A 14145-nucleotide genomic window follows, 5' to 3' on the forward strand; every position below is an offset into this window, starting at 1 on the left:
TTATATTTCCTTCTCGCTCAATCTTTATTTCTCTTTCTTCCTTTCATTATCTCTTTCTTTGTTTCTCTCTATATTGTCTTCCTCTCTGTGTTTTTCCATCTTTCTCTGTCTGTGTCTTTCTCGTCTTTCAATGTTTTATGTGTTTATTTCCTTTATAGTTCTCTTTTTCTTTATTGCGATAGCAGTTATAAGACAGTCTCGACGGGTTTCCGCCGTCGCCGTCGTCATCATGTCCTTCCAGTATGAAACCCTAATTGATAAGATCCCCCGCACATTGTATGTTCTACCGCCGATAAAAGCGCGCGAGCGGGGGCGACGAACGCGGCAGAAGCAGATGTCAAACGAGCCGGTCCATTTCCGTCGCTCGGAGGGTACATGCGATAACATCACCCCGCTCGGGAGGCCTGCCATCGAAGCAGACAGGAAACGCCCCGCCTGTCTTTAACGACCATGCAAAGACACGAGGTGGGGGGCGGGGAGGGGGGTGTTGTCGCGCCCAGCAGCCACTTTGAATCTAAGGTCGCGGTCGCGATCGCTGGCGCGCGCGCTATCTCGAAGCCATCACAGCGGGCGGCTCGTATACCCTTCTACGTGCTGCGCTCTCAACGCGAAGTGACTATGCGGAGAGCATCTCTCCCTGGAGCGGCCGTATTCTCCGACACCAGCGTATTGTAGTTACGTGAGATCGGATACAAAACAGTTAGCTGCCAGCCTCACTTGGTGTAACACTACAATTTGTTGCTATCGCATTCATTGCTTGCTCGCCCTTGCGGTGAAACTGACTTTTTTATCTTTCTTTCTATCACTTTCTTTCTCTCTATCTCTCATGTGTCACGTGTTACACATCGCCGAGCAGAGTTTTCGTTTAACGCTCGCACCAGCTGTACTCGGTAGCGGGGCTTACCCAATTCGTGTGGCACATACCCACCTGAGGATTTTGTTCGCGTTGGACTGATTACGGCCGGCTAAAACAGCTCCGCTGTTGAAAGCTCATCATATATGATAATAAAAATTCGGCAGCACGTTACACTCTGAAACACTTGAAGGCGAAAGCCTGCCGCACACTTCGTAATGTACTAAGTTATATTGTCGGAAGCCAGATTTCTTGCAAGGCACAACGAGCTGCGGTGTGAGAGACGCGCAATAAATGTCCTGACGCTCCCAATTGACTGCATTAACACGGCATTCGACACAGCCGTTACCCGCTTAGCTGTCTGTCTTATGGCCTATGGCGAGTATTGGAGCACGTTCATAGTCAACAACATGAGTTGGTTCCACCTGAATTTCGGCGTTTAAAGGCTTCGACGCTGCACTCAAAAACAAAACAAAAAACACTATGTGTTACTTTTCTTGGTGAGTCCAGATTTGCCACGTATATGATTCTCTTCAAATAACCCACTTCTGCAAAAGGCCCATTTGAGATTGACAGTATAAAAAACAAGCAAACAAACAGATAGACGCGTTAACTCTCTTTTGACTTCCACGACTCTCCAATTATTTCTACAGCTAATATGACTCTTCAATGAGAAATGAAAAATTCTTGAATACGGGGTGGCGCTGGGGCCATTTCATTTTTTAAATTACTGGGGTTTAACGTCCCAAAACCATGACAGGATAATAAGAGACGCCGAAGTGGAGGGCTCCCGATATTTGGGCCACTTGGGGTTCTTTAACGTGAACCTAAATCTAAGTACACGGGCCTCAAGCATTTGCGCCTCCATCGAAAATGCGGCCGCCGCGGCCGGGATTCGATCCCGCGACCTTCGGGCCAGCAGTGGAGCACCCTAACCACTAGACCACCGTGGCCGGTAGGAGCCCATGTTTCGACCAGCGGCCTTGTCTTTTCTTCAAGGCTGAAGACCGCGTCAAGGCTTCAAGAGCGTTTGTTGAAACGTGGGCTGCAGAGACACCTCGTGTTCAAGAAATTTGCATCCCCCGGCTTCCATCTTGCCCTGAACTTCTGCCTCCTTTCAAGAGTGTCATATACGTGGCAAGTCCATTCACAAAAAAAAAACAGTCAAGGGAGTCTTATCATTTTGTGAGAATGTGCGCGCTCACACCGGTCTGAAAAAAATATAAAAAAACAATGCCCCCCCCCCCCCCCATACCGATATATGCAGCTGTGTCGTGTTGACGTATTGTGGCATCTCGGGCGCTTGGTACTCGAGTCGCACCAGCAGCTTCTCACCGGGCACGCGCTCCAACGTGAGCACGTGAACGTGCTTGGGGAGCCCCGAGCGCAACCCGCTCCACTGAAATCAAAGGTTCGGTTAGGTCAGGTTAGTTACGGTGGTTAAGCTAGGTTACACGAGAGAGACATCTCGGAGCACATCTAGTACTCCCCCGTGTTGAGGTGTTTATTAGACGGCAGTCGGCGACGATGCTCAATGGCGACAGTCAAGCAAGAACATGAGCTCAGAGCGCGAGCGGGACGAGCCCAAGAGGACGACCCACTAGAAGGCTATAGAGAGCGCAACCCCTTACCTCAACTCAAAGGCTTCGCTACAATTCCCCGGGTACGAAAAGGGAGCCGTCCGGCGACCTAACAGCTCGTCACTATGAGTGGGTCATAGTAGGCCTTGAGGCGCTCCACGTTGACTATGGTCGCGCCCTCGACGGCGCATGTCCGAGATGGTTCGATGGGTTCGATCACGTAGTTGACCGGGGATGTGCGCTCGACGACCCGATAGGGGCCTTCGGTATTTCGGCAGTAGTTTTGAAGAGAGGCCAGTTGCCAGTGGTAGGGACCGAGAGCCATACGAGTGCTCCAGGGAGGAACGTGGACTCAGAAGTGGTGGTGCCACCGCGAATGCTCTTCTGCCGCTCTTGTTCCTGCGTTGTAAAAGTCTTGGCAAGCTCGCGACACTCTTCCGCAAGCCTGGCTGTGTCAGAAATCGGCGCACACTCAGTTGAATCCGGCTTGTATGGGAGTATCGTGTCGATGGTGTGCGACGGGTGCCTTCCGTACAATAAGAAGAAGGGTGAAAACCCAGTTGTGCTTTGAGGGGCGGTATTATAGGCGTAGGTGACGAAGGGCAGAATGACATCCCAATTTGTGTGATCGGCGGCGACGTACATTGAGAGCATGTCGCCGAGCGTGCGGTTAAAGCGTTCGGTTAGGCCATTCGTCTGCGGGTGGTAAGCAGTACTTTTGCGGTGAACAGCATGGCACTCTTTGAGAATGGCTTCGACGACTTCCGACAAGAAGACACGGCCTCGATCGCTGAGAAGCTCCTGGGGTGGACCGTGACGCAGCATGAATCGGTGTAGCAGGAAGGAGGCAAACGTCGCGTGCTGTAGCCGCTGGGAGGGCGGCGGTTTCGGCGTAATCGCGTTAGATGGTCAACAGCGACGATTGCCCAGCGGTTACCAGCCGATGTCAGAGGAAGTGGTCCGTACAAGTCGATGCCCACGCGCCCGAACGGACGGTTAGGGCAAGGTAATGGTTGTAGACCAGCGGGTGACACGTGCGTTGAAGGTTTTTCGGCGCTGGCAATCGAGGCAGGAGCGAACGAACTTCTGCACGTAGCGGTACATCCCTCGCCAGAAGTATCGTTGTCGAATGCGGTGGTAAGTTTTGGATACCCCAGAAGTGCGCGCATTGTGGATCAGAGTGGAAGGACTCGCATATTTCAGAACGCAGACTGCGGGGTATCACAAGTAGCCACTGGCGGCCATCGGCGTTGTAATTGCGTCGGTGCAGTAGATCGTCACGAATGGCGAAATGGTGGGCTTGACGACGCAACGCGCGAGTGCTGGGTGTTGCCGACGGATCAGTGAGCAAGTCTATCAGCGAGGCGATCCATTTATCCTTGGGCTGTTCGGTAGCGATGGTATGAACGTCGATGGAAGAAACAATAATGTTACGTGACGAGCATGGGGTATTGTCGTCAGGCAAGGGCGAGCGCGAGAGGGCGTCGGCGTCAGCATGCTGGCGTCCGTTGCGGTACAGCACGCGGATATCGTAGTCCTGTAGGCGAAGTGCCCAGCGGGCGAGGCGGCCTGAGGGATCCTTCAATGATGACAGCCAGCATAGTGCATGATGGTCGGTGATGACATCAAATGGGCGACCATACAAATAGGGTCGGAACTTCGTAGGGCCCAGATGATCGCCAGGCATTCCTTTTCGGTGACGGTGTAATTGGTCTCGGCTTTAGTAAGCGTACGACTTGCATATGCCACGACATATTCAGGGAACCCCGGTTTGCGCTGCGCAAGGACAGCGCCAAGGCCAACACCGCTGGCGTCTGTGTGTACCTCTGTAGGGCCGTAGGGTCGTAGTGGCGTAGTATGGGAGGCGACGTCAACAAACGACGGAGCGTTGCGAAAGCGTCGTCGCACTCTGACGACCACGAATGGAGGGGCCCGTTACTTCCGAGGAGCTTCGTCAGAGGCGATATGATAGTCGCGAAGTTCGAATGAAGCGCCGAAAGTAGGAACACAGTCCTACGAAACTGCGCAGTTCTTTGACGGACGTCGGTTTCGGGAACTCGGTCACGGCCCGAAGCTTGGCTGGATCGGGGAGAATTCCGTCCTTGGACACGACGTAGCCGAGTATTGTGAGCTGCCGTGCTGCAAATCGGCACTTCTTTAGATTCAGTTGCAGACCAGCGTTGCTCAAACGCGTCAACACATGCCGGAGGCGTTGAAGATGCGTGGAGAAGTCTGGAGCAAACACAACGACGTCGTCGAGGTAGCACAAGCACGTGTGCCATTTCAGGTTGCGCAGAATAGTATCCATCATGCGCTCGAAGGTGGCGGGCGCATTACACAGCCCAAACGGCATGACGTTGAATTCGTACAAGCCGTCGGGCGTGACAAAGGCGGTCTTCGGTCGAGCGTCATCAGCCATAGGTACTTGCCAGTACCCTGAGCGCAAATCGATGGATGAAAAGAATTCTGCTCCTTGTAGGCTGTCAATCGCGTCGTCTATGCGCGGTAGTGGATACACGTCCTTACGAGTGATCTTGTTGAGCCGTCGGTAGTCCACACAGAACCGCACAGAACCGTCCTTCTTCGCAACAAGAACGACAGGAGACGCCCAGGGGCTGTTAGATGGTCGAATAACATTGCGTCGAAGCATGTCGTCGACTTGCTCGTTGATTACGCGGCGTTCTGTGGGAGATACGCGATATGGACGTTGCCGCAGTGGCGGTTGGGCGCCAGTGTCGATGCGATGCGTAACGGTGGACGTGCGGCCGAGAGAAGTTTGAGCGACATCGAAAGAAGCGCGAAATTCTTCCAAGAGACCCAGAAGCTGGGAACGCTGGACCGGCGTAAGGTTGTCAGCAATGGAAGAAGCGAATACATCATCGGGCGATGAACCAGACGTGGTAACAGCACTGAGCGTACTGGAGTTGGGGCAGTGCGTGTCATCTGGTTCGTCCATAACTTGTGCGTCTTCGAGGGGTTCCACGGTGCCGAGACATTCTCCTCGCACCAACGTAACACTGTACGGAGATGGGTTGATAACAAAATTGACGCGCTGCCCTGAGTGACTTGCACGGTCGCGAAAGGCACCAGCAAGCCTTTCCTCGTGCAAACGCGGTCAGATGGCGAGAGGAGTGCAGTGGTGTCGGAGAGAATGGCGCAGTAGACGGACACCGCCGTTGACGAGTTTGCAGGCACTGTGGTGTCGTCTTTGACGAGTACCTTGCTCACAGACGATGGACAGTCAGCCGGCGTCAGATCAGAGAATGGTGAGAGCTCTATTTCGGCTGGTGCGCAATGAATCACGGCCTCGTGGTGGGAGAGAAAATCCCATCCTAGGATGACGTCGTGAGAGCATGCTGGAATTATGATCAATTCGACGGCGTACAGAGCATCGTTAATCATGACGCGGGCTGTGCACACCGCTGTAGGGTGAATACTTTGGGCGCTGGCTGTACGGAGGGAGAGCCCGGGAAGTGGCGTCGTCACTTTTCGCAGTAATCGGCTAAGTTTGGCGTCAATAACGGATACGGCGGCTCCAGTGTCGATAAGGGCAGATGCGCGAACACCGTCCACAAACACGTCTAACACGTTCGATGGGCTTCTCTGAGGGCTTTCGCAGTTCGACAGCGTCGCAGCCCTTGCCTCGTGGACTGCGACGACTAGTTTTCCTGGTCACGTGGGACCGGACGTGGCCTCATCGGTGACAGTGATCGGCGTCGTGGTGACGGCGAACGGCGTGTAGATGGAGCTGAGCGAGACGACGGTGACATAGGCGGCGGTGAAGCGTAATACGGGCGGCTTGACTGGCTGGTGATGGTTGAGCCGACACGAGGCGGCTGCACGCGATTGCAATAGCGGGCAACATGACCGGCGCAACCGCACGCGAAGCAGATCGGGCGGTTGTCAGAAGTGCGCCATCGATTCGTCGGGGTAGGTCCCATCCATGACGCAGGACGCGGTGGACGAGGCGTCTGCTGATACGAGTGCATGATGGGCTGCATCGGTGGCCCAGGTATGACGTCGGCAAACGCAGCCGGCACACTCGCTTCAAAGGCCTGAGGTCTGGCGACGGCTTCGGCGTAAGTAAGTGGGGCAGCCACAGAGATCGCTTGGGGTGACCTGGCTACAACTTGCGCGTAACTGAGCGGTGCAGGCGCCGGAGGGGGCTGGTGATATTCCGGCATGACCTCCGCGATTTCCTGCTGAATAGCGCGGCGTAAGGGAGGCAGCAGCGTGGTCGATGGCTGTTCAACATGCTGCTGCTGAGGGAAGGCCAGTAGGGAGAACTGGCGGGCAATTTCCTCGCGCACAAAGGACTTGATCTCGGCTAGCAAGGCGGACTGATCAGAAATGGCCGACAAGCCAGCGAGATCGGCGTCGCGTGATGCAGGTCGACGGGTCAGCAAACGCTGCCGGCGCAGCTCCTCGTAGCTTTGGCAGAGCGTGATCACCTCGGCCACAGTACGAGGGTTCTTGGCGAGCAGCATAGTGAAGGCGTCGTCGTCGATGCCTTTCATAACGTTGCGGATCTTGTCAGACTCAGGCATAGCTGCGTCGGCTTTCTTGCACAAGTCCAGGACGTCTTCTATGTAGCTCGTAAAGGACTCACCAGTCTGCTGAGCTCGTTCACGTAAACGTTGTTCGGCTTGCAGTTTACGAAGGGCAGGGCGGCCGAACACGTCGATGATGGCGGTCTTGAAAGCAGACCACGTGGGGAAATCGGTGGCGTGGTTTACACCCTCGATGGAACGAAGGAAATCGGTGGCGTGGTCTACACCCGCGAGGTAGAAAACCAAGTTGCTGAGTTTGCCTGCCTCGTCCCATTTATTGGGTACGCTCACACGCTCGTACATCGCAAGCCAGTCCTCAACGTCGGTCCCATCCGCGCCGGTGAAGATAGGGGGGTCGCGGATGCGGGGGACACCGGGGCAGGAGGTCGTTGTTGGAGGAGGCGTTTGCTGAGCAGCGTCTTGAGGCATGGTAGTTGGTAGGGTACGGGATCGTAGCTCCAGGGGCATCGAATGGGAGCACAGCACTCTCCACCAATTTGTTGAGGTGTTTATTAGACGGCAGTCGGCGACGATGCTCAATGGCGACAGTCAAGCAAGAACATGAGCTCAGAGCGCGAGAGGGAAGAGCCCAAGAGGACGACCCACTAGAAGGCTATAGAGAGCGCAACCCCTTACTCAACTCGAAGGCTTCGCTACACCCGCGTGGTTCTAGTGTGTCTATTGTGTAATATAGTGTGCCTCTGTTACACGGCAGACACACTCGGAACACACTTCCGAATCACTGGACGAGTTAAAATTGCACCCGGACGCATTCGTAAACCGAAAAGCGAGGCATTCAAGCAGCAGTTAGAGATGGTCAATTATGAAGAACTGTTGAAGCTACTCGACTTTATTAAGGTTAAAGCCTTAGATGCCTCCTCAAACGCGAAAATTGACCGTCGGCGTCCCTTGGCGTCAACACGAGTGATGCAAAAAATTATAATGACGTGTTGACGCCACCATATGACGAGATCACGACGTCACCTAACGTGGCGCCACGTGATGACGTCATCACATTACATTGTCGCTTGGTCAAAGGTGGGCCGATCCCGGAGACAGTGCAAAACTAGGTGAGGTGCTTTAGGAGGGGAGTGCGGGAGGATCAATACATCGGCAAAGAAGAAAAAGAAGATGGCTGTCGTCTTCGAGTCGTCTTAGGCGATTCATAAGAAGCCCTGTGAGTTTCTTTTTCCAATCCGGGAGTCCTCACGCCGAAAAAAAAATCACACGCTTCCTTACGCATTTGCCTTGGACGACTCGAAGGCGAAATCTTTTTCTTCTTACTCCATTGTATTGACCCACTGGACCTGCACCCAACGTGACATTGCACTGCATCCGGGATCGAAGGCACTGGAACCTTTCTGCACCTCACGTGGTTTTGCAGTGCCTCCGGGATCGGGCCACCTTTGACCAAGCGACGATGTCGTGTCATGGCGTCATCATGTCTCTCTGCATTTCTTTCTGACGTTAATCTTACGTCACATTCCAGCTGTGCGCGTTCTTGGGCTGTGCCTTGCTTTCCACACGTAGCTTCTGGTGTTACAAAAAAGAAGTGCCACTCGACGTCTCTATAATCTTTAACACCTCCGCTTTAGGACATCCTTAAACGTGTGACTCGTATAGTTTTGAACTATCTGTGTACTTAGAAGCATTCAGGTTCTACCGACACTTGTATACGTACCTCTCTCTGGGTGAGGTTGGTGAAGTAAGGCTGGCGAGCGTCCACTAAAGAGAGTTGAGGGCTGTACACCAGGCGATTGGCGAAGATGCGCAAGTACTCCTGCGTTACGTCAAAATGAAACGCAATAAGTAAACTGCGAGGCCTTGTGCAAACTGAGAAATCATTCTTGCAAGCGATCTCAGTGATACCTTAAAGACAAGAAAACAAGCAGATCAACTAAACCGTTGTTTTAACTCATAAAAGCGTTCACGCGCAACAGTAGCAGACGTAAAGTGGCGTTTCTCACCAAAACTTTCAATTCCGATTAAGCTTCGCTAATTTCCCTCATTTGTATCCCTCTCACTTGACTGCGAACGTAGCAGTAATATCTCAACTGCAACGAAGCTTTGGTGCACGTAAGACTCCTCGCTTACAAACAGATTATTAAAAGAGACAATTGACAACGACCCGTTTGTAGCACGAAGCCACAAGGAAATCCGTGCGGATTTTTCAGAAAGGAAAGCTTCTAGTTGAATCAAAATTCGCCCTGATCCGGGGATTGAACCCGGCACCAATGCCTTTCCGGGGCGGTCGCCCAACCAATTCATCTAACCACGATGCTAGGAACCGGCAGCGCGCGGGCGAATCGGTCAACAACTCGAAACATATGAGCACAGAATATTGCAAATGCGTTCGGTGGAACTCAGGCATTGCTCCCGGGTTCGATCCCCGGACCAGGACAAATTTCCATTGAGTGAAGACGCCTTCCGCTATGAGAAATCGTACTGATTTAATTGTGGCTTCGTGCTATTAACGAGTTGTTGTCAATTATGCCGTTCAGTACATGGTAAAAATCGAGTGTCATCCTAGGTTTCAAATAAAATGCGTAACGGTACCTGTGAATCTGCGATCGTGCCGATGTGTAGCCAGTGGCGTCCTCTGACGGGCACTCCGCGGTCTCCGAGCAGTCGACGTTGAATGAGGAACTCGAGATTGCCGGATGCAAGGCTGGCTGCACCTTGTGGTCTGTCCGGGAAACACGGTCAGTTGGACACCCTGGGCCTCGCTCTGCGTGCAGAATGAATAGTGTTTCATACCCTTCAACAATTAAAATTTTAAAACTTTAGCACAAAACATGAAGGGAGTGGTGAAGAGGACGACAGGACTAGCTGGAAGTACAGATGGTCCAAATGACGGCGCTGGCTGACGGGACTGCCGGGACTTGTCCAGCTAGTCCAGAAGACGGAAATAGCTCGATACTAGTCGCGTGGTCTACGGCATAGAGTTTCCTACAATACTTACTAGAGGGAACTCTGGCGCTAGTGTCTATGGGAGCTGCAATGCATCGCGCTTCAGCCAGCATGGGAATCATGGGTAGTACACCGATTTGTCTAAACTTCGTTCTTTTGGCTCCGTTTGGCTCCGCGTCGCCTGCATCCGCTTTGTCGCAAAACGAAGTCCAGCAAAAATCAGCAGTTTCACTTCACCACTTTAACTTCTTTAGGCTCACCGATTCAAATCTAGTCACGAAGTTCACAACGATCCATTCTTTTATTCGAAAGGAACACCAAAACACAACAATAAACAAAGCCACAAGTGCGTTCGAAGCCCACAAGCACGAAGACTAGGCAAATCCGTGTACTACCCATCATTCCCATGGTGGCTGAACGATCGCAGCGCCAGAGTTCCCTCTAGGTCATTTTAGGAAACTCTATGGTCTACGGGCCTAGCTGCAGGACTAGCGGCGGGACCAGCTCAAAACTAGCCCTGTCTCTTAGTCTAGGTCAGTGGTTTTCAAATGGGGCTCCGAGAAACCATTTTTGGGAGTCCGCGAAGCCCATTCTCGAATAAAAACAAGCGAAAACCGTGTTTTTGAAGGCACACTGTCCCGTGACAGCGGCCCCCTTCTGATTTAGATATGCTTCGCCGCATAACACGTTCGCATTGCGACGCAGCTGACTTATGTTTCCCTTTCTTCATTAGACGGCTGTAAAGCGTTTGTTGCAGTTTTCTGCAACATATGCACGCGAGCATACTTTTTCTGGGCTTGCATATTTGATGAGCAAATATAGTAAAAAACAGGTTGAATGTGCCTGCAAACCGCACAACTTATTGACGAGTTGTTGCGATCGAATTGGCGTGGCACATTTAATTTGACCATTCAAGCCAGGGAGATATAAAAGGCACATATTTCACGCTGCATGTTGCGTTAATGTAAGACCCCCCTTTTCTCTCACTGAAAAAGGTCCGTCATCACTTCCAGCGGTCCACAAGGGGTCCCCTAAACATCCACGGCTGAGAACCACTGGTCTAGCTGAACGCTTCCCGTGTACAAGTTCCAGCTATTCCCGTCGGGACTAGGTGTTTCGTCGTCTGGACTAGCTGGTCGGGACTAGCTGGATGCTGGTTCCATCGTTGAGTTCGTCCAGTAGAACACTTCACTCAATTTTTCATGTTTTCCGCTTATTTTATTGCAGTTTGAAATGCACCAACTCGTCCAGTGTAACGCTTTGTTTCTGGTCGTTTGAGCTCTGGGAGTTATATAACAGCTGGAAAGGTTACATTTAGCAGCATAATTTAAAGCAGAAATGCACCCTTGGTAACATTAGGCACATCTTTCGCGTAGTGCAGTCGTCGCGGTGGGTACGGATGAGCGTGGCTTAGCAAGAAGCGTGATTTCTTGATCAATGTAACGTGCTGCACTGCGCAATTCATGTTTTAACGCGATAGCGTTAAAAATATAGCTAGTTTCGCAGAATACCGGTGTCGGCGTCGGCGTTGTTGGTTGTGAGCGAGGAATCAGCGTTGTCCGTGACCGAAAAATCGAGAAAGATGCAAATAGAATAAATAATAAGAGTATTTGGTTCGATTGAGAATCGAACCCAGGCCCTCTGCGCGGCAGGCAGGTGTTCTACTACAGAGCCACCTCATTGCTTGAAACTGGTTCGAAAAAAACACTACACGAATTTCTTGTAGTGGGAGGAGTCTCCGCATGTATACATGCGTATACACGCGTTATAATATAATAGATTGCGTGGTAGAAGCAGGCCCGTAGCCAGGAAATTTTGCCGGGGGGGGGGGGGTACTTGCTGAAAACCTTGACTATTTGAGAAAAACACTTGTTTTCATTATTTATTTTTGGTGAAAACACCTACTTCACCAAAATTTCGGGGGGGGGGGCGTGTCCCTAGCCACCCCCCCCCCCTTGGCTACGGGCCTGGGCAGAAGCATAGAATAGCGCAAGGCGTCAAAACATGTGAATTGCGCAACGAGCGGGTGTCTAAAAGGCCCACCCATTACAAAGCGCTCAAACATATTTAATCATCATCAGCAGCAAGAGCATCAATAAAGTGAGCAGCTGCGTAGGTTCGCGTGTTGCCTTACGGAGGCGTAGTGGGCCCTTCGCTGATTCGCAAAAGGAAGAATTATGGCGTAGTGGGGATCTAACAACTGTACTTGCAGTGGGCATTGTAGGACAGTTTGAAACGGCCAGTGCTACTCGCACAGACGTTCGTTTCCTTGCAGCATGGTAGAGGCATGCTCGTGAACCGAAGCCAGGCTAGCAGTTGAGAAGGCGATGCGCACGAGGCTCGATTACGCTATAGCGTTCTACTCTTGAAGGCGAAGCTCGAGCGTCCCACAAGTTTTTGTCTTAATACTGCCCACGTATGATGAACTCTATTACCACCATCTTGCTCCACTTTTATGGTCAAACGCGCAGAGTTCACGATTATAAATAATCGTAAACTATTTTTAAGCATTCCTTTTCACGAATATTGGTCGTTCGGTTAGAAAATTGAATCTAATGGCAAAATATTCGATTAATATGAAAAGCTTCAAATAACTGCAGAGCATTAGCATTACAGCGAAATCTTTACTGCCCCGCAGATTATTAAAACACACCACTCATGTTCACTTACCGCTACAAATGCCCACGAAGTTGCCGGGTAGAAGTTGGAGGCCACAGGACTGCCTTCAAGCCTCCTGATGTGAGTGAGAGAGACACATCATTTTTGTAATTAACTAACGACTCTTAATTACGCTTTCTATAATTGAAACCGTGGACAAGAAGCCATGTGCGGGATTCTTTTGTATTACTGCCTGCTTCACGAAAGATCGATTCATGTCAAAGAATTTTTTATGAGCGCAACTTATCAAATCTTGATATACGAAATATTTTTGTTTAATTCATTGTGGCACTTTACACGCTGCATAAACAAATTAACCGATAAAAATTGCCGCATCAAACTTATGAAAGTGAAAACTACAGAGGCTGACTGGGCAGACTGTGAGGATGAAATGGGAGGATAGAATGCTTTAGAGGGCCACGAATTAGGATGCAGTTGGCTATAGCTGACGTTAATTGAGATGTAATTTCTTGCTTCCAGAGCGCGTGGTTGTCTCCTGTCGGATCTTCTTATCCTTCTATTACTGCGTTCTAGAAATAATGAACAGAATTCTGCTTGCTTATTAACACCAGCTCAAGAGAGAGAAAGAAAGAAAGAAAGAAAGAAAGAAAGGAAAGAAAGAAAGAAAGAAAGAAAGAAAGAAAGAAAAAAGAAAGAAAGAAAGAAGAAAGAAAGAAAGAAAGAAAGAAAAGAAAAGAAAGAAAAGAAAGGAAAGAAAGAAAGAAAGAAATTTATATGTCAATCTTCAAGAGTCTTTACGTCTTGTCTTTCGTCGTACACTATGCAATCAACAACCTTTACGTATTTACATGGATGTTCACCATTAAGTTGAATCGGCTCATTAAAAGGACATTTATGTGGAATCACTCAGCCGTACTTCCTCTCGATGCTGCGTCGTCCGTTGGTGTCGGTGTAGAAGAGCTCGCCGCTCTGCACGCTGCTGGCGAACCTGCACACGATCTCCTTGCCCTTGTGGTCGCTCAGGGGCACCGGCCCCAGCGACCACTCGAACTCGATCGTGTCCTCGTTCTCGAAGAGGCGCACTACAAGGCTCAGCCACGGAGTGTAGCGCTGGTGCAACTCTTGCACCTGCGAGGTGTAGAGCAGCGAGCGCCTGGTGCTTTGAACAGTGCACCTGACTATGATCGTGACTACGTGCATCGCAATGTATCTCTTTTCTAGATACGTGCATTGCCATGTAGCTCTTTCTTAGACACATGGCAAAGCTGAAATCATTATATCAGGAACCACTGCGTAGATTTTTATGAAGGTCAAGATGCTGGGCTAGTTGGTGCAACACATTGTAGAAGCATGAACAAAAACAGCAGGAACGGAAAAGAAATGATGGACAGACGCTCAGGAAGAGCTTCTCTCCTGTCCATAGTGAAACACACAGCGCAAAGTTACGACGGGGACACAGGAAGGACACACACACAGCGCTGAACTTACAACAGCTTATTAGATCAGTTTCCTAACATATATACTGAAAAACAGCCTAATGAATGCGCATGTCAAAACAGATACACTTCCTATCATCTTGAAAATCAGATCGAAGAAATGTTAACTCTTTATTCGATAACATGATTGACGGCGA

General features: G+C 50.8%; 1 pseudogene; it reads right to left on the reverse strand.

Moving 5' to 3' along the window:
- Positions 1-2090: 2090 nt before the first annotated feature.
- LOC119378354 (lysosomal alpha-mannosidase-like) lies at positions 2091-13712 on the reverse strand (annotated as a pseudogene).
- Positions 13713-14145: the final 433 nt, after the last annotated feature.

The sequence above is a fragment of the Rhipicephalus sanguineus genome, unplaced genomic scaffold (genome assembly GCF_013339695.2).
Source record: "Rhipicephalus sanguineus isolate Rsan-2018 unplaced genomic scaffold, BIME_Rsan_1.4 Seq7993, whole genome shotgun sequence".
Taxonomy (NCBI): Eukaryota; Metazoa; Arthropoda; class Arachnida; order Ixodida; family Ixodidae; genus Rhipicephalus; species Rhipicephalus sanguineus.